General features: G+C 45.6%; 1 protein-coding gene across 2 annotated transcripts in view; it reads right to left on the bottom strand.

Moving 5' to 3' along the window:
• The window catches only part of FREM2 (FRAS1 related extracellular matrix 2), a 449,278-nt gene that overhangs the window by 119,466 nt on the left and 310,646 nt on the right, over positions 1–19,166 (bottom strand). The window lies entirely within an intron of this gene.

The following is a 19,166-nucleotide window of genomic DNA, read 5'->3' on the forward strand; positions in this document are numbered from 1 at the left end:
ATTATCTTGACTTCTTTATATCATCATAACATTTCCTTTTAGTAAGATAACATCTCTAATCTGTAGATTTATATAGTTTTTAGGTCAAAATGCTTCTGTTGAAAAGAAAAATACTTATGGTAAAATGCCTAATGGAACATTCTCATCTTGAGTTACTTTGTCTTTCATATAAATGGCTTCACGATGAACTTCCTGCAAGTTTAGCTGGGTAAAATAGCACCAAAATGAAACAAAACACATAAGGCTAAAATTTTGAGTTTGGTCCTACTGTTTGTTCATTTTACCATCTCCTACCAAGTCTTTACTATAGAGACTATTTGCATTGTCACATCTTCTATTCCATTAGATTTGGCCTTAATCTAGTGTATTTGGATCTGTTATAACCAATCCAGAGCTAGCAACTATTGGAGTGAGTAGACTGAATATACTATACTAAAGGCCCAGTACATGAAATTTGTGCATGGGTAGGGTCCCTAGGCCTAGCTGGTGACCAGGACTGATCAGGGCCTTCCAGCTGCCGGCTGGGGCCTTCCTTCCCCAACTTCTGGCTGCTGGCTGGGGCTTTCCTTCCCTGGCCACCAGATGCTGGCCAGGGCCTTCCTTCCCCGGCTGTCAGCTGCCAGCCGGGGCCTTCCTTCATTCCGCACCACCCCCTGGTGGTCAGCGCATGTCATAGTGAGCAATCAAACTCACAGTCTCCCGATTGAACTCCTGAGGGGACACTTTGCATATTAGCCTTTTATATAAACTAGGGGCCCAGTGCATGAATTCATGCACCTTGAAAGGAACTGTGGGCTGCAAGGCTGCAGTGGGCACAGGGGCAGATCTCAGCCCATCCTCCATGCCCCTGCCTGGCCCCTCCATCCACAGCCCAGAGTCCCCTGTCTGCCAGCAGCCCCACTCCCAACACTGCCACTCCCACCCGCTGACAATGCTGGCCCCGCTCGCACCCGCTTATGGCATGGAGCAATTGGGGCCGGTGCCAGCAGTGGGTGCAAGCGGAGTTGCTGCCCCGATGGCCCCTCAGGAGCAGGGAGAGATGAAGAAGCCCTTAGGGGTGATTGGGGCTGGCAGCCTCCGCTTGCACCCACTGATGGTGCCAAGCAATCAGGACCAGCGCTGGGCGCCAGCAGTGGGTACAAGTGGTGGCTTCAGCACCAGCAGCAGGTGTGAGCAGCGGCTCCGGAACTGGCAGTGGGTGTGAGCAGGGCCGGTGCCGGCAGCAGGTGTAAGCGCTAGGCAGGACCATGGCGTGCAGGAACAAAGAATTTTCAGTAACCTTTAGAGGCTTGCCCCGATGACAGCAACCGGTGCCCTGCTTTGTTCTGGTGCCCCTGCTCACCTGCTCCATGATCCCGCCATGGCCAATGTCCGCCATGTGGTCAGTGCATGCCATAGCAACTGGTTGTTTGGTTGTTCCATCGTTCGGTCTATTTGCCAATTAGCCTTTTATTACATAGAGTGATTACCAGGCTGGGATATTTTAGGGCGATCAGGACATAACTGTAGGCTACCTACAGGATTTTGGGGGTATCCTATACCAGCTGAGGTTCCAATAGATAAATAATCTCACACCAATGGTTTTACATTTGTCTTAAACATAAATGAAAATAATTTACTTAGGTCATTAAAGTAAAACACCTGCTTCAGAGACTTCATTTTCCCCCCAGTTTTGGTGATGAATTGATCTAATAATCATTTTCTGTCTGATTCCACTGGTGACCAACAGTTTACCTAATGAGACAGCTGCCAGAAATCTGGGGTAAAGCAGCCAGCTGACTAATAAAGAAAAATGAGAGATTATTTGTGAGCTCACTTGAAAAAAACGTACTTTGAACTATTTATAGCCTCATAGGAAGTCACAAAAATAGCACAAAATGTACTTTGAAATATTTATAGCCTCATAGAAAGTTACAAAAATAGTTCTTTATATACACTCCATTAGGAGCTCAATTTATATGTAACTATTAAAGAAGATAAATTAATTGAGTGTATACACAATGTGGTGAACAGCTCTTTGACTTGAGACATTTTACTCATCTGTGTCTGGTTTTAAAAGACTCAAAAGGACTGAGTTTAAAAGGCTACACAACTCACATCAATGTTCTTTGAAACACAAGGCCATTAAAGAGATAACAGTCATGTTTTAGATCATCTAGTTGAATTACCAAACACACAAAATCAAACAAAACCCTACAATCATGGCCCACAATCAAAGGAAATCCATTTTGTGCACTGTTCAAGTTGAGTAAGAATTCTTTACTTTCCTGCCCCAAATAAATTACCTTTATTAAAACTGGAAAATTGTATTTTCTTTGTTTTTTTTTTTTCATATGAGGGGCATAATAAAAACATATAACTCCCCTAAACTCTTGAATAATACAAAACAAAACTTGGAAATTTTGCTTGTTATATATTGTTCACAGGGTGATAAATTTGCCTATTGCTATTTTACCTTCTCATCCCTCATCCTTTGAACTTGGATGGTGCTAGGACATGTGACTCTATTTAGGTAGATTAGGTGCTATCTTATCAAACTCAGTCAAGGCAGACCTTAAACAGAAGCCAATAAATGGCATACATTTCTCACTCCTAAGAGAGGGCAAAGGTGAAGACAGGGCTCTGAAAATTCTTGTTGTGACCAGATGGCCAAACCAAGCACATCTGTATGTCTGTTAAAAGGCTCTTATAATTATTACTGAAGCCTGATTATCTGCATACAATATATGATCTCTCTGTTTCTTCACATTCCTGGCAAAATATATAATCATATAAATTAGATTTCTGAGTTATGGGAGAGAGCTGTGAAATGCAGTAAGGGGGCACCTTCTGTCTAATAATGATACCGCACATCTTCTCACCTCTCTACTCCTCACAGATACATACTAGAAGTGGGACAGAAAAAATCATGTAGTGAATAAAATCCATTAAACACCAAGTTGGACTACATATCAGAGCAAAATTGCGTTCTGCGTGTGTGTTCAGACTCATTCTGCCAAATATAGATCAAGTGTTTTTATGTTATAGCTTAATAAAGGGAAATGATAATAATTTCCATATAGAGAACATTCACTATCTGACTTACACATGTTCTTTGTATGTGCACGCACATGCCTGTGTGTGTGTGCCTGTGTGCCTGTGTGTGTGTGTGTGTGTCTCAGAGAGAGACTGGGAGAGATGGAGAGAGAGGTGGGGGTAATGGCACAGGTAACAATGCAACAAATAATAGGAGTTAATATGAATGATGTAAAGAATATTATTATATTGCCAATTAATTAATACATTGTTATCTCCAGCAGAAAGAAAGAGGGGGACTGGAAAAAGGGTTTTAATCTCAAATCTCTTAATTTCACTACAGCAGATAATAGAAGGCATTGAAAAGATATTACTTTTTGAAATACATTTTAAAATTATCAGTAGATTTAAGTTATCTATGTGATTTCTCTTCCCTTCTGTGCTCCATTCATGACGACTGGAAAATTGCTCTATTAATCAATTGCAAGCATTGCAATTAAAGCATAAAGTGACTAACTATGATGAGATTAAAACACAATTCAATCATTTTTATAAGAAAAACAATTTTGCCAACTGCCTAGTTTCTTATGCTATAAATAAAAAGAAATGGCTAGAAATTAGCACCTTTATATCTTCTCAGTGTAGTTGAATGAGAATGGAAAAGCATAATCATTATTGTTATTTAAATTTCTCTCAACACCTTTTCAAAAATCTCTATAGTTTAAATGTTGTTCATAATTGTTACCTTTTGTACAGAATCTTTTGTAATATGAATGTTAAAAATCCTTCAAGCAGTGAATTGAGTTACATATATCTTTCAAGATAAATGGTAGGCTATTTTGGAACCTTTTAATTAGTACTAAGCAAGTGAAAGGCAGAAAAGAATACTGATGCAAAAGCCATAAGAATCATTTGTTCTGGCAAATTATTATAATTTATGGGTAAGATTTTAAGTTGCCTCTCTCTGATAACATGGTTTATTTTTTTCTAAGAGCTTGGATTGCAGTTAAGTAAACTGTAGACCTTTGTCTTTTAGTTTTGGAAATACCCACATTACAACTTAAAGTAAATTAGAAAAAGCCTATTTAATCCTCCTATATAATAAAAGCCTAATATGCTAAGTGTCTGGTCATCTGGTTGTCCGTTCAACCAATCAAAGCGTAATATGCTAATGATATGCTAAGGCCGCTCAACCGCTCGCTATGACGTGCACTGACAACCAGGGAGCAGACAGTCCACTGGTTGACCAGTCACTATGACATGCACTGACCACCAGGGGGCAGACGCTCTGACAGGTAGGTTACCTTGCTGGCCAATCGGGACTGAGTGAGATGGGCCAGACATGCCCTGGAACCCTCCTGCAGTCCCTCCCTGGCTGGCCAACTCCTGCGTCCCTCCCTGGGCCTGATCATGCACCAGTGGGGTCTCTTAGCCTGGCCTGAGCCCTCTCACAATCTGGGATGCCTTGGGGGATGTCGGAGAGCCGGTTTCAGTCCGATGGTGGATGTGCACTGACCACCAGGGTGTGGATGCTCAACGCAGGAACTGCCCCCCTAGTGGTCAGTGTGTTCCCACAGGGCTCCCGGCTGGCAAGCACAGCAGCGGTGGCAGGAGCCTCTCTTGCCTCCACAGCAGCGCTAAGGATGTCTGACTGCCGGCTTAGGCCTGCTCCCTGTAAGCCAGCAGTCGGAAATTCCCCAAGGGCTCCCAGACTGCGAGAGGGCTCAGGTCTAGCTGAGGTACCCCTCCACTGAGTGCATGAATATCATGCACCAGGCCTCTAGTCTATACTAACAAAAATCTAGGTTGGCCTTGTGCCCTCGAGCAATGTCATCACAAGATTGCCACCACAAGATGGCCACCACAAGATGGCCGCATGCACTGTGGAGGCGGGGCCTGGTGGCCGCCCCATGCAGTGAGGCCTGGGGGTCCCACAGCTCCACATGGCACAGAGGAGACCAGTCCTGGTATCTCCACCACCTTGTGCAAAGGAGGTGGGTCCCGGCAGAGGAGGTGGGTCGCAGCAGGGGAGGGCAGTTGTGGGTGATCAGGCCGGCAGGGGTGGGCAGTTGGGGGCAAATGGGCCAGCAGGGAAGGGCAGTTGTGGGTGATCAGGCTGGCAGGGGAGGGCAGTTAGGGGCTATCAGGCCAGCAGGGGAGTGGTTTAGGGGGCAATCAGGCAGACAGGCAGGTGAGCAGTTAGGAGCCAGCAGTCCTGGATTGTGAGAGGGATTTCCGACTAATGTGGCAGTCAGATATCCCCTGAGGGGTCCCAAATTGGAGAGGGTGCAGGCCGGGCTGAAGGATACCACTCCCATGCTCGAATTTCATGCACCGGGCCTCTAGTATATAATAAAACCCTAATATGCAAATCAACCAAATGGCAGAACTACTGGTGGAAAAACCGATCACTATGACACGCACTGATCACCAGGGGGCAGATGCTCAACACAAGAGCCACAGAGGGAGGTGACCGGTGGTGGTGATTGGGGGGTGGGGCCAGCTGGTGGGCAGTGCCAGGCTGCCTGCCAAGGTGGGTGCCAGTGGGGACCCCTCGATCTCACCGCCCATTGGTTGCCCCACAGATGGCCCTGATTGCCGGCCAGGCCTAGGGACCCTACCCTATATATTGGAAACAGTCTCTTAGATTTAAAAATTAAAACCTGGCAAGGCTACTCTAACACTGAAAAAACAGGATGATGCAGCAATGACATGCATGGACTGTGGCTTGCACATTTTGTGGTCAGCCCTGATTCTGAGACTTATAACTGTGTGACTGAACTTCTCTCTGCTTCAGTTTTTCCACCCATAAGATGGGGAAAATGGTACTACTGCCTCAGAATGATCATGTTATATACTACTTTTTATAACCAGGGCAAAAAAATGTAGCTGCCCATACAACAGCAAGATGCTTTCACCTGTATGAAAAGTATGGTCACTGGTGAATGCAACATCTCAGATTGCGAGAGGGATGTCTGACTGCCGGTTTAGGCCCAATCTCCGTGGGCATCCCCTGAGGGTGCAGGCCGGGCTGAGGGACCACCCCCTGTGCATGATTTTCGTGCACTGGGCCTCTAGTTCTATAATAAGATCTTAAATACACACTGTGCTTTGTAAATTCAGAATCTAATGGAAAAAAAAATCCAGTGGCTGAATATTCTTACCTGGAATGAGAGAATAATAAAAAAAGCCATGTATCCCACAGTCAACACCCATATAATAACATAAAATAGACATTCGTCATCACTCCACCACCCACAGATTACACTCCATAATTCCTTTTTATCCCTCTGCAAAAGAAAGGTAAGTTATATCTGTTAGGTTTGATCAAATAATTGAATTGACACCCCTCCCCTGGGAACTGACCTTTAAGCCACTTTACAATGGACATTCCATTTGCTTAGACCACATTTCACTTGCTAAGACCATTATTCTTTCCCTCCATACTTTTCCAGAATCCAGACTTGCACAGAGAAGTCTCTGCCCAGAAAAAGCCCGCCTATAGTCCTTTAAAACCTCTGACTTCCATTTTTGGGGGCTGGTACCATTTTGGGGCTCAGCCCATCTGGTGTCCAGATGACCTAATCTATACTAATAAAGGCCTGGGTGGTGTCTCACCCTTGCATCATCACAAGATGCCGCCCCCATGTCATCACAAGATGGCCGCCACAAGATGGCCACCACAAGATGGCCAGCAGGGGAGGGCAGTTGTGGGCAATCAGGCCAGCAGAGGAAGGCAGTTGGGGGCAGCCGGGCTTACAGGGGAGGGCAGTTAGGGGTGACCAGGTCGGCAGGGGAGGGCAGTATTTGTGACCAGGCTGGCAGGGGAGAGCAGTTGGGGGCAATCAGGCTGGCAGGGGAGCAGTTAGGCATCAATCAGGCTGGCAGGGGAGTGGTTAGAGGGCGATCAGGCAGGCAGGCAAGCGGTTAGGAGCCAGTGGTCCTGGATTATGAGAGGGATTATCGACTAAACTGGTATTCGGACATCCCCCGAGGGGTCCCAGATTGGAGAGGGTACAGGCTGGGCTGAGGGACACCCCCAGTGCACAAATTCCGTGCACTGGGCCTCTAGTAAATTTATAATCCCTTACTGCTTTGGCCTCTTGTGTTCCTCCTTCAGGGACCCTAACATTTGGTGCCAAAACCTGGGAGGGTTCCACAGGGAAGAAGAGCCATTGCCCCAGCTTTGGTCACCCCAAGTTTGCTACTCGGAGAGCAGTAGGTAGCAGCAGCTGGTCCTGGGCTTACCTCCAAATCCTACTCTGGTGACTCGATTGCCAGCCTCGATTAGGCCTCCCTTTTTATGGGCCCTTCCAAACCAGCCAAGGAGGATGCTGGATTGGGAACCTCTCCTTCTCCATTGCTGACCCTCCATCCCACACCAGCTAATCTCCTCTAGGTGAGTGAGGTCCATAATTTATCTTTTCTCAAGTCTTCTGCCCACTCTCTCTCATTAACCCCTCATCTCAAAAGTCCTAGTGCTAGGCCAGAAGACTCCTTAGCCATTCGGCTTGGGGTCCATCTGGACGGGGAATGCCCAATCCGGAGGGTCACACCCTCATTTCTTGTGGTGATTTGTTTAGCAGTGGGGGCACCTGCCCTAAACAGGCACCTTTGGATTTGTGGTCCATCACTCACCCTTCCTCTCTCGTGGGCCACAGTACACTCCCTCTGCACACTCATGGGGGACATCATGCCCAACCACCTCATTTTCTTTTGTAACACTGTTTGGGCACAATATAAACTAGATAATAAGTCTCAATGGCCTGAAAATGACACTTTCAATTTTAACACATTACACAATTTAGATAATTTCTGTCACCACAATGGAAAATGGTCAGAGATTTCCTATGTCCAGGCCTTTTCACACTCATCTCGACCCTCTCTCTGTTAGTTCTGCTCTACCTATCAGATCGTTCTTCTTCACACAAAACATCATACTCCCAATACTTCTGATTATGAATGTACTTTTGATCGAGCAGAACCAAGACCTCCACCTCCTTATGTATCCCCTCTCTCACTTGCAGTAGATTCTCAAAACCCAGACCCTCCTAACCATCAATCACCACCTCCTCTAGTCCCTGAGAGCCCAAATCCTGAGCTCCAATACAGACTTTTCCCCACCTAAAACTTGCTCTTGGGCCACCCAAAGACCGCCTTCCTCAACAGCCACTTCTATTCCCATACCTATTCTACCCATGTAGGAGGTAGCAGGAACTGAGGGGATAGTCCATGTTCCATTTTCCATGTCCAACCTCACACAGATTGAGAGGCATCTCAGGTCTTTTTCCACTGACCTGACCACTTTTACTAAGGAATATGAGTACCTCACCCAGTCCTATGACCTGTCCTGGTACAACATCTATGTCATCCTGTCTTCCTTTCTCACCTCAGAGGAGAAGGAACATGTTTGGCTAGCAGCTCAGGACTGTGCTGATACCCTCCTTAGACCACAGCAGCCAACCCAGTTGGCACCGACACAGTTCCCCGAACTGACCAAAAATGGGACTATCAGGTTAATTCTCCAGGGTGCTGGCTCTGTAGCCATATGATCACCTGTCTTATTGCTGGACTCAAAAAGGCTGCTCATAAGGCAGTCAACTATGAAAAACTTAATTAAATCACTCATGGCTCTGACAAAAACCCAGGTCTCTTCCTTTCCCGCTTCATGAAGGCCTTACAGAAATTTACCACCTTATACCGCACCTCCCCAGAGGGAACACTTCTTCTGAACACCCTTTTTATCCCAGTCAGCCCCCGACATACACCATAAACTTCAAAAAATAGACACAGGTCCACAAACATCGTTAACTTTGCCTTTAAGGTCTTTAATAATAGAGATGAGGAGACCCAAATCCAAAAGCAAGATCAGGCAATGGCTGAGGCCCAGACAGAGGCCTTTCAGCTCCTAGCCACTGCTCTCATGAACCCCAAATGAGAGCTGGTGATCCAACAAGGGTAAGTCAGGGGCTAAGCCTCCTCCGGGCCCATGCTTCAAATGCAACAAGGAAGGACACTGGACCAAGGTCTGCCCAAACCCGAGACCCCCGCCTGGGCCCTGCCCAAGGTGTGGAAGGGAAGGCCACTGGAAATCAGACTATAGTCTGGTCCCTCCAAGTCAGACCTCAGTCAGTCCAACAAGGCTACCTTCTGGATCTGGTTTGGAGCTCCCAGACTTCCTAGGATAGCCATCAAAGACAGAAGCTTACCAGACCCTGACAGGGCCCCACAGACTTACATTACCAAGACAGAGATTTGGGTAACAACTGTGGTGGCAGGTAAGCCGATTGCCTTTTTAATTGACACTGGGGCCACTCATTCTGCCCTCCCAGAATTTGCTGGGACCCTGTCCCCTCTTCAGTCTCTATTATGGGGGTTGACGGATTAGTCTCACAGCCATTACCACCTCACTTCTACACTGCATCTTACTAAATACTCTCTTTATCCACTCTTTTCTCATTCTACCTTGGTGCCTGACTGGGGCTACCACGCATCCCTTCATAAAGCCCATTTGTCCCGAACCACAGTCACCTACCTCAGTTTCACTCTCACCACCACCCTCCAAAGTTGAGCCATTAGCTTAGATCGTAAACATGTTATCTCTCCCTGACTGGCCCCTCCTCTAGACAAGAAATACTTTCAGGCTTGTTGGGTACTTCTGCCTCTAGGTTGCCAACTTTAGTCATCTTGCAAAGCCCCTCTCTGACATGGTGAATGGACCCCTCACTGAACCTTCATATCTCAAGGCCAGCATTCTTACCCCCTTTAATGCTCTGAAAACTGCTCTTACCTCAACACTTTTGCACTCCCCCACCCCATCCCAAAGAACAACTTTCTTTACTGTGAAAATACAAATGCTTACTTAACACCCCTGCTACTATCATAAGCTGAACTCATTATCACCCAAACCTCAGCATGTTATCACTAAAGAAAAATGTGGCAGTTTTAAGTCCAAGGAGTTAGAGGCCTAGAAACAGGCTGTGGGGGCCTGCTCCCTTCTCCCCCCACCTTTTTTCCAGCCTCATAGGCCTATACATAATTTTCCAGTCTTTGATAACTTAAAGGCTTTGGAGTATTGCTAGGTTAAATGATAAACATCTGAACACTTTAATATAACATAAAATACTGAAACATTGATTGCTAGATAAGTTTTAAATTTGCCTGATCTTAGCTTTTTTTACAGATGGTTCCTTGTACTTTGTTGAAGGTATCTATACTAATAAAAGCCTAGGTGGTCCTCGCGCCCTCGTGCAATGCCCTCATGTCCTCACAAGATGGCCATCACAAGATGGTCACCCTCACGTCATCAAAAGATGGCTGCCACAAGATGGCCACCACAAGATGGCTGGCAGGGGAGGGCAGTTGTGGGCAATCAGGCCAGGAGGGGAGGGCAGTTGGGGGTAAACAGGCCAGCAGGGGAGGGCGGTTGTGGGCAATCAGACCGGCAGGGGAGGGCAGTTGAGTGTGAACAGGCCAGCAGGGGAGGGCAGTTGAGTGTGACCAGGCTGGCAGGAGAGGGTAGTTGGGGGCGACCAGGCCTGCAGGGGAGGTCAGTTGGGGGTGAGATCAGGCCAGCAGGGGAAGGCAGTTGGGGGCAATCAGGCTGGCAGGGGAGCAGTTAGGTATCAATCAGGCTGGCAGGTGAGCAGTTAGGGGGCTATCAGGCTGGCAGGCAGAAGCGGTTAGGGGCAATCAGGCAGGAGAGTGGTTAGGAGCCAGAGGTCCTGGATTGTGAGAGGGATTTCTGTGTAAACTGCAGTCAGACATCCTCTGAGGAGTCCCAGATTGGAGAGGGTGCAGGCTGGGCTGAGGGACACCCCCCTCCCCCATGCATGAATTTCATGCACAGGGCCTCTAGTATTTTCTTAAAAGTAAGAGTGTCTTTAAAGTGTGCTGATAAATGTCTATCTAAGAAATGCTTGTTGTTCACTTTTTGGCTAAAGCTGGTTATTTGTGAAAGTTGTAAAAAGTTTGTCAAGTGAGTCAGGACCTGATCACCCCTGATGTCTGAAGGGACCTCTTCTCTCCTAGTAAGCTAAAGCAACCCTGCCCAGTTTCTCTCCTGTTGCTTATGTCCTTATATCTGAGCCTAGACTTCCTTTATTTCCACTGCTCATTCAGTCCTTGACACTATCATTGAAAGCCACAACAGGTCTTCATGCTTGGTATTAGGAACTTTCCTCCCCTTTTCTAGCCTTCTTAAAAGTCATACACTGTAAAGGACACCAAGTAGGGAATGATCCTGTAATACAGGGAAATAACAAAGCAGACCATGAGGTCAAGGCAGTGGCTCAGAGGAAGCCTCTGTCTACCCAACTTTTAGCTCTGCGTTATATAACACCCTAATACACTCCAGAGGAACTTCTGTCCCTATTAGCTCTTGGGGCTCCTTAGGAAGATCCAGGGTTAAAATTTCAGAGAAAATATATCCTTCCCCAGGGACAGGCTTGTGATATCTTACAGGCTATTTACAAATCCCTACATATAGGATACAGACCGCTTCTACAACTCCTAAAACCCCTCACTCATCACACATCCTAGCCTAGTCTCTCCACTGCAAGATATCACCAAAACCTGTTCTACTTGTTACTCAGAATCTCTCCAAGGACAGGTTAGACCTCCTTCTTTCCCCACTCATTAGGCTAGGGGCCAAATCCCTAGACAAGACTGGCAAATTGACTTCACTCACATGCCCCCTATTAAAAGAACCAAATATCTCTTAACCCTAGTAGATACATTCTCAGGACCTGCTTTCATATCTCAAATAACTCAACAGGTCTCCTCCACTCTGAACATCCAGTGGAACTTACATACCTCCTACCCAGACCCAATCTTCAGGCAAGGTAGGAAAGGTGAATTCCTTAATTAAGTCTCACCTAACTATATTAACTCTTGAAACTAAAGAACCTTAAACTACTCTCCTACTCTAGACCTTATGTACATCAGGGCAAACTCCTGTGCACCCTCCTTTCTTAGTCCCTTTGAACTCATGTATGGAAGACCCTTCTTATTAGGAAACTTCCTTTCCATAGAGACCCCTCTAGGAGACTATGTCCCCATTTTAAATCTCATCCAACAATTACTGAGAGAACATGCTGATGAGGTCCTCCCTCAAACTTTTATGGGAGACATCCCTCCCCCTACTCCTCTACAGCCAAGAGACTGGGTCCTCCTAAAGGAAACCATCCATCAAATAATTTACAGCTCTGATGGCAAGGCCCTTATCAGGTACTCCTAACTACCCAATTGCAGCTAAACTATCAGGGCATACCCCATGGTTTCACGTTTCCAGATTAAAACCCATACCTGGAACACCTCCATCACATGAGCTGGAGTCCCCTAAGTATTACAGCCACCAGATTGGGCCCACCAGACTCCACCTTACCCACATCCCAAAAGAAGAGGACAAATGAGTGAGCACTCTTGCACATGCCCCCTATGTACTGACCCTACCAACTCTGACTTCTCTGAAAGCCCACCTCCTCTCCCAATACAAATACTCCAGGTTCTAGCTACTGCCCCCTCTCCCTTTGCATCAGGATTCTCACCTTTCTATGGGACTCCCTTCTACAAGGAGACTTTGATTACTCATGGGACAAGATTTCCTTATTTCTAGACCCCGAACATACCCCTCCCTCTCCCTTGGGACAATCCCAACCCTGGAAGTGGGGAATGGCTCTCCTTCTCATCCTATTCCAACCCTCCTCTCCTACTCCTGTAAGGGATTTTCTCACCTCCACTCATCTCAAATGAACATGTAGCCTTACCCATTCCCTCCTAAGCCAGACCAATCCAACCTTTGCCAGGAACTGCTGGCTCTGCCTTTCTCTCTTTTCTTCAGCGTAATAGTATACCACTATCCTATGCCAATCAAGAGATGGAATCAGACAAAAATCACTCTAGCTTATAAAAAGGAAAATGGAACTATATTTCTCAAAAAGGCAGACACCCTTCTAGGTAATTATCCTACAGCCCAGGCAAATCAAGCCTCCCTACTTTTCTGTACCTAAACAACCCACTAATCGCCCAAACTTTATAAGGCAACATATAAAGAGGCCACCTTCCATCATCAGCTTGCAATACCACTGATAACCTGAACTACTGAACGGTTTTTAGTCCCAATAGAAGCCAATTGTTATTTCCTACAGCTGGTCAGTTTTTCTTATTATCCAACCACCCAGGCCAGAGGCTTCAATTGCTCCTTTCCTTCCCTTTCATTTTCCCTTGATTAACAGCCTATTCTAGCATTCCCACCCACTTTCATTACAATAAAATCCCAACCACTCACTGTCACTCCTTATTGGTAGCACCATGGTGACTACCCTCTCAGCTTGGAGCGTGGAACCGGGAAAGGGAATCTCCTCTCTACACCTTTCAGCTTGTCTCCTTAATCAGAGATTTTTCTTCCTGTGTGGGGAAAACGCATATATCTACCTTCTGACCAACTGGACAGGCACCTGTACTCTTGCCTATCTCTCACCCAATGTAGGTATAGCCACCAATAATCAGTCTTTACCTGTCCCCATAACCTATCATATCTGACACAAAAAGGCAGTCCAGATAATACCTCTCCTCATAACCCTCAGCATCATAGCAGGGGTTGGTACTGCATAGGGAGTTTAACCACTGTTCTACCATATTTTGAAATCCTGTCTCAGGACCTACAAGAAAGCTCTGGATGCTTAGCAAGGGGCAAAACTGGGAACACAAAACTGGGTAATCTATTCTCCCCCTTCATATCACTAGTCAGACAACTTACAACCCTGATATTTTCCTCCCTAAAGATAACATCTAGGCCTCAGTTGTATTTCAGTTTCAGGCCCAGAAAAGCATCAAAACCAGACAAGTGATGCCGTTGCAGCCTCAGGACCAGCTTTTACCTCCCTAGTCACTCAACAGAGTAAACAGAGTTTGGCTCCCGGGAAATCATGCTGCTGCAACCCCTCTCTCCAACCTGGAGGAATCTATACAGTGTTCCAGCCAACTACAATCAAAGTCCACCCCCACTGTGATCTTGATGTCCCTCTCAGCAGGAAGTAACTATGGAAGATATGACCTTCATCCCTATTTCATAAAATAAAAATCTGTAATGTTAGGTCTGATCAAATAATTGAATCGATACACACAACCCTGGGAACTGACTGTTAGGCCACTTCATAATGAACATTCCACTTGCTTAGACCACATTCCACTTGCTAAAACTATTATCTCTCCCCTACAGACTTTTGCAGAATCCAGACCTGCACAGTAAAGTCTCTGCCCAGAAAAAGCCTGCCTAGAGTCCTTTAAAAAATCTCCGACTCCCCGTCTTTAGGGGCTGGTACCATTTTGAGTATCAGTCCATCTGGTATCCAGATGACCTAATAAATTTATAATCCTTTACCACTTTGGCCTTGTGCATTCCTCCTTCGGTGACCCTAACAGTACCTAAATACTGTGAGCAGCACAAGGGAAATTTTAAACTGGTTAGTGGACTACTGTGAAATTTGTAAGGAAAGACAAATTCTATTTACTCTGTATCATTTGTGTTGTACACTTTTAAGCAAATGACACAGATCAAGGCATTGACTATAAAAGAGTATTTAGCTCATTAAACATTAATATGATTTTCAAGGTTGAGGATACTTTCACTAAAAAACAGCCCGGATAGGATCACATATGTTTCTTACAAATGTAGTTGATGAGGAGGCTTGGCAAGCCATACAACACACACATCTGCAACAAAGAAAAAGGAGAAACAATTTAAGTTTTTCCCCAGAGGGAAAAAGTGAACTTTTTAATTTTTTGCTGAGTCTGAGATGTCTAGATGGATGTTTACAATTACATTGTGTCTCATGAGATGAAAAGAAAGAGGTGCCAGTAGTAATAGCTATCTTGAGCCAAATCTTATTTACTCTTGGACTATCCAGTCAAATAAGCTTTGTAGCTCTAACTAATACATGTGCTTAGGACTGAATGAAATGAAATATTTTATGCTGAGTTTTGCTTCAGTGTTGAAAATAATACAAAGGAACCGCCTTAAATTTTATTTCCAACTCAGATCTCTCTTCTGAGCTTTGGATCTCTTGATAACTGCCTCCTCAATCCTGTGACATGGGCTCCTCAAGGTAAACTTCCCCCAGAGTCCATAGAGTAACTTCCAGTCCCAACTCATTGGTTTCTCTCTGTCTCACTGTCACTTACCTAGATTCAGCCAGAATCACCTGCCATTTGAACACCCCCAACAGTCACTTAACCAGACTCATGAAAGAGGCCATCCTCAAAACAAATATCATTATGGTGATTCCTTTGCTGAAAACCTTTCAATGTTTTTCATTACTGTTAGGATTGTTCACAAACTCCTTAACCTGGTTTACAAGACACTGAACTGCTAGATTTGATTGAGCAATTGAATTGATACCCTTTCCCCGGGAATTGGCTTTTCAGGTCATTTCACTATGGACATTCCCTTTGCTGAAGACCACATTTCACTTGTGGTGACCACATTCCATTATCTCCCCTCCAGGTATGCATAAAGAAGTCTCTGCCCAGAAAAAAGCCTGCCAAAAGTCTTTTAAAAGCTGCTGACTCTTGTCACTGGGTGCTGGAGCCATCCAGGCTCAGCCACCTGGTGTGCGGCTGATTGAATAAATTCGTAATCCCTCACCATTCTGGCCTTGTGCATTCGTCTTTCGGCGACCTAACAGAAACATCTGGTCTTAATTTGCCTTATAAATCTCATTTTAGTCCCCTTTCTACTCAATAATAATCTGGTGTCCTGAATGTCTTAAATGTGCCATTTCCAATCATTGCTATACCACTGCCACAGTTTTTTTTAAAAAATAAATCTTTATTGTTCATATTATTACAGTTGTTCCTCTTTTTTCCCCCCATAGCTCCCCTCCACCTGGTTCCCACCCCATCCCATGCCCTTACCCCTCCCCCCACTGTCCTCATCCATAGGTGTACAATTTTTGTCCAGTCTCTTCCCACACCCCCCACACCCCCTTCCCCCTGAGAATTGTCAGTCCACTCCCTTTCTATGCCCCTGATTCTATTATATTCACTAGTTTATTCTATTGATCAGATTTTTTATTCACTTGATTTTTAGATTCACTTGTTGATGGATATGTATTTGTTGTCACTTTGGTGTTAATGATTTTTATCTTTACCTTTTTCTTCTTCTTCCTCTTCTTAAAGAATACCCTTCAGCATCTACACTAATAAAAGAGAAAGATGCAAATTTACCATACCTCTGTGACACCCACCAGCCAATCAGGAGTGAGTATGCAAATTAACCCAACAAAGATGGAGGGTTAATTTGCATACACAGGTGCCAAACTGCCTGGGGCAGGGTGGCACCAAGTGGCCTAGGTCCCAGGGACGGGCGCCAAGCCCACAGCTTCCCGGGACCATCGCTGGCCCCTGGGAGGCAAGGGTGGCAGCACCAAGCCATGCCCACAGGCTCCCGGGATGTCACTGCAGGGCGGAGAGCAGAGCGGGAGAGTGGGCGGAGAGTCGAGTGGGAGAGTGGGCAGCTTGGGGGACTTGGCTCCCCATGCCACCAGTCGGAGAGCAGAGAGGGAGAGCAGGTGGCTTGGAGGACTTGGCAGAACAGGAGGCTGTGGGATGGAGAGCAGAGCAAGAGAGCAGGTTGCTTGGAGGGCATGGCTCCCTCAGTAGCCCCAGCTTCCTCATCGCAGCTGTGGAAACTGACAGCAGGGAGGAGGAAGTCCCACCCCCACAGAATCAGCCAGAATCAGCCGTTGGGCAGACAGCTCTCAGCAGCCTGACAGCGAGGACTCTCATTCACTTGCATCTCAGACCATGACAGCAGGGAGGTGGGAATATGTCTAAAGAACAACTATTGATACAACGTAGCTCTGCAGCCAGCATTTGCGATGATAATTAATAAATCACAAGGACAAACTCTAGACACAGTAGGCATATCCCTATCTGAACCCGTTTTCGCACCTTTCCAGTTATATGTTGCCTTCTCTCAAGTTTGAAGAGCGTGTAACGTTAAAGTTAAAGTTGTAAATACTTCATCACCAAGGAAATTAGTCAAGCACTCTGAAAATGTTTTCACTCTTAATGTGGTATACAGGGAGATATTAGAATAAGTTTAATCACTTTATCAGTCATTGTTTGCATCAATGTTATTTTTATATCATGTGTTGTTCTATAATTTCACTATTGTTTATTTATTAATAAAATTATGTATTATTTTCATATACATTTCACTCATTTCCTTTCATCTCTCACACTTCTATTATAGAGAAAAGGCAAATAGCAATATTAAAATATTTCCTCTAATTAGTAACCTTTTAATGTGCACAAAATTAGTGCACTGGGCCACTAGTTTCATATAACACTGGTTGGGTGGTGATGAACTCCTTTAGCTTTTTCTTGTCTGTGAAGCTCTTTATCTGACCTTTAATTCTAAATGACAGCTTTGCTGGGTAGAGTAATCTTGGTTGTAGGTACTTGCTATTCATCACTTTGAATATTTCTTGCCACTCCCTTCTGGCCTGTATAGTTTCTGTTGAGAAATCAGCTGACAGTCGTATGGGTGCTCCCTTGTAGGTAACTAACTCTTTTTCTCTTGCTGCTTTTAATATTCTCTCTTTGTCTTTTGCTCTTGGCACTTTAATTATGATGTGTCTTGTTGTGGTCCTCTTTGGATTCCTTTTGTTTGGGGTTCTGTGTGCTTCCTGGACTTGTAAGTCTATTTCTTTCACCAGGTGGGGGAAGTTTTCTGTCATTATTTCTTCAAATAGGTTTTCAGTATCTTGCTCTTTCTCTTCTTCTGGCACCCCTATAATTCGGATGTTGGTATGCTTGAAGTTGTCCCAGAGGGTCCTTACACTATCTTCAGATTTTTGGATTCTTTTTTTCTTTTCTGGTTAGGTGTTTTTTGCTTCTTTGTATTTCAAATCTTTGACTTGATTGGGATCCTCTAGTCTGCTGTTGGATCTCTGTATATTATTCTTTATTTCAGTCAGTGTATGCTTAATTTCTAGTTGGTCCTTTTTCATATCCTTGGGGGTCTCACTATATTTCTCAGAGGTTTCTAGAAGATTCTTGAGTAACCTTATAACCGTGGTTTTTAACTCTATATCTAGTAGTTTGCTCTCCTCCATTTCTCTTATTTGTGACATGTTTCTTTGTTTCCACATTTTGGCTGCTTCCCTGTGTTGATAGAGTGGCTTTGTGTGCTAGGTGTCCTATAGGGCTCAGTGGCTCAGCCTCCCTAATTACCTAAGGTGGACCCTCTTGGTGCACCCCTTTGTGGGCTGTGTGCACAGCCTTGTTGTAGTTAAGTCTTGATTGTTGTTGGTATCAGTGGGAGGAATTGACCTCCAGGCCAATTATCTGTGAGGACCAGTTGTGTCTACAATGGGAGAACTTCTGTGTTGGAGATACCCTTATGGGTCAGGACTTGCTTCAGTGGGGCTTTGGCGCTCACTGAGTCTGCCCCTTGAGTGTGTCTCTTATGGATGTGGAGACTTGTAATCTGGATGGTCTCACTCTGACCACTGGGTACACTGGCTCTTGGATCTCCAAGGAGGTGCAAAGTCAGCCACTGCCTGAGGCCACCCAGCAGGAGCTACAGAGAGATCTGCAGATTCCTCCTCTTTGTTTGGGGTTTGGAAGTGCCCAGATGAGGCCCAGCTGTGAAGCAATGCAAGCTGCTGTGGAGCCTTGAGCCTTCTTTTGGCAGTTCTGGGGCTCTCTGACCCAGCTGCAGTTTGTTAGGTTTCAGATTGCATTCATATGCAAAAGCCTCTGCGGACAGCTTGGGTGAGGTTGTAAATTGGGTGGGGCGGGGTCTCAGGGAATCACAAGGGTGAGCAAACAGAAATGGCTGCCTGTCAGCCCTTCCCCTAAGAGGCCCCCGGGGTCTCTCTGTTCCGCAGCACCATGCAGAAACAATGATCGCTGCAAGCACCTCTGAGAGAAAGCCACCCTCACTTTCTGGCCCGAAGCCAGACAGTCCAGTTTCTCTCTGTATGAGTCTGGGTCCTCAGAGTCTCGCCTGGAACTGGAGTTCAGAGCAGTCGGGAGCTTGTATCTTCCTCCTGATTGAAAAAGACAACAGCGTATCCAGTTGCTAGCCCCTTTCACGTGCGCCTCTGTACCTCCACACTTCCACACCTCTGCACCTCCTA

This window comes from Plecotus auritus, assembly GCF_963455305.1.
Source record: "Plecotus auritus genome assembly, chromosome: 3".
In the NCBI taxonomy this organism is placed as follows: Eukaryota; Metazoa; Chordata; class Mammalia; order Chiroptera; family Vespertilionidae; genus Plecotus; species Plecotus auritus.